Source organism: Chiloscyllium plagiosum, chromosome 33 (assembly GCF_004010195.1).
Source record: "Chiloscyllium plagiosum isolate BGI_BamShark_2017 chromosome 33, ASM401019v2, whole genome shotgun sequence".
In the NCBI taxonomy this organism is placed as follows: domain Eukaryota; kingdom Metazoa; phylum Chordata; class Chondrichthyes; order Orectolobiformes; family Hemiscylliidae; genus Chiloscyllium; species Chiloscyllium plagiosum.
Genome location: NC_057742.1, coordinates 30,128,014 through 30,130,558, shown reverse-complemented (window position 1 = coordinate 30,130,558; position 2,545 = coordinate 30,128,014).

The window sequence follows — 2,545 nt, the reverse complement described above, 5'->3', positions numbered from 1 at the left end:
TGCCATCTGCTTCTTTCACCAGCAGCTTCCTTCTCTGCACTGCACTGATTTTACTGGCTCCACTCAGCCTTGGCTTGGGAGAGTCAACTTTATGCTGTTTGACAAACGGTATTTAAAATAATCACTGCAAATTCTGTTTTGTGGTTTTGCTCTGTCCTGAGGAGTTAATTCCTATAGAAGACGCTATTGGTCATACACCCTAGCACGGTAAGATAATAAAAATGTATGTTCCTGTTTATTTGTATTGCATAACCCATTCAAGTTTACAGTTATATAAGGAAGCAATCTGCACAAACCCAACTTGCCTGTTGTCATAATCCGGCATTTCTGAATTTGAACAGCTGGGCTTTTTTTTTGTGTGACAGGTGGAGGCAAGAGCTGATTTTAATGAGGAATGAATACTTTATTCTTTATTGCCTGTATCCAACAATTCTGGACGGATAGTGTAAGAGTATTCAGTGAAGCAGATTATATTTGCCAGACAAATGGGCATCGCTGGAAATTTGAGACAAGAAACTCTATTCCATTTGGGCTATGAGTCAGTGCTTTATGATCTGTCACTGTGTTGTGAGCTTTTGCCTCCAGCAAGGTATTTATACCTGAGGGAGCAATATTTAAGTTAGATCCGGTAATGTAAAAACTAGATGTGGGTACTGACAAAATCAATAGATATGTACTACAGCACCTAGTATATATTAAAGTCACAGGCACTTCAGTTAATATTAAGCTACTCAAGTACAAACAGTCACATTCTTCCACCAGCCTCTTATTGTGCAAATGGCCCAAGTGAAGATGGAGTCTTTTTACCTTCAGACCACATGCTATTACACAGTGATGATATTATGACCAATTCACTTCAAGGGAGTGGCAGTGAGATATAACCCAACACTCTAAGGGTTAGCATTTAAATGCAATGTTTTGGGGTATAACCTATTTCCATCGGATTTCTGTCCCTCTTGTCAACACTGAATGTGGGTGGCACCGGCTTTGCCAGTATTTATTGGCTAATATTATGTAATGTGGGCCACCTTCTTGAACTGCCATGGTCTATGTCATGTAGGAACACCCACAGTGGTTACTGTAGGTGAAACAGGTAATTAAGAAGGCAAATAGAATATTGTTCTCCATTGCTAAAGGGATTGAATTTAAAAGCGGGAGGTTATGTGCACCTGTATCGCGTGCTGGTGAGGCCACACCTGGAGTACTGTATGAAGTATTGGTCTCTTTACTTGAGAAAGGATGTACTGGCACTAGCGGGGTACAGAGGAGGCTCACTAGGTTGATTTCGGAATTGAGGGGGTTGGCTTATGAGATTGAGTAGACTGGGACTATACTCATTGGAATTTAGAAGAATGAGGGGGGATCATATAGGATAGAACATAGAATAGTACAGCACAGTACAGGCCCTTCGGCCATCGATGTTGTGCCAGCCTTTTATCCTACTCTAAGATCAGACTAACCTACATTCCCTTCATTGTACTAGCTTCCATGTGCCTATCCAAGACTCGCTTAAAAGTCCCTAATGTATCTGACTCTACCACCACGGCTGGCAGTGCATTCCATGCACCCAGCACTCTCTGTGTAAAGAACCAACCTCTGACATCTCCCCTAAACGATCTTGTAGAAACATATAAATTTATGAAGGGAATAGATAATGTTGAAGCAGGGCAGTGGTTTCCAGGGGTCATAGCTTCAAAATAAGGGGGAGCAGATTTAGGACTGAGTTGAGGAGGAACTTTTTCACCCAAAGGGTTGTTAATCAGTGGAATTCCCTGCCCAGCGAAGCAGTTGAGGCTACCTCATTGAATGTTTTTAAGTCAATGTCAGATAAATGTTTGAACAGTAGAGGAATTAAGGGTTATGGGTGAGTAGGCGGGTGAGTGGAGCTGAGTCCATGAAAAGAGCAGCCATGATCTTATTGAATGGTGGAGTAGGCTAGAGGGACCAGATGGCCTACTCCTGCTTCTATTTCTTATGTTCTTATGCACAAGAAGAAATATCATGATTTTGACATAGTGGCAATGAAGAAGCAGTGATATATTTCCTAGTCGAGTCAGGGTGTTTAGTGGCTTGGAGGGGAACTTGCAAATGATGAAGTATCCATGCATCTGCTGTTCTTGTACTTCTAGGAGTTGGAATTGGAAAATTGGAAGTTACGAGTTTAAAGGATGTTATCAAAGGAGCTTTGATAGGTTTCTGCAGCACATCTTGTAGGTTGTACACATTGCTGCTACTGTGCACTGGTGGTGGAGGAAGTGAATGTTTAAATTCTGATGGGCTTGAAGGAAGTGCCTGTCTGGTTCCATACAGCCCTCCTTTATTATATTACCTATGGAATGGGACTCTGCTGGGCTCCTCTGGCTGTGGAGCTGGGCTCCTCTGGCTGTGGAGATGGTCGGGGCATCCATGCGGTGGGAATAATGTTGTGCAAGAATTGTAAATGGGTCCCACAATGTTGTGAACACACATGCTAAATTCGTGTGTCAAGAGGCAGCACATTGTTGATGCAGCAGACAATAGGACAATATGTGAACATTCCTCACTG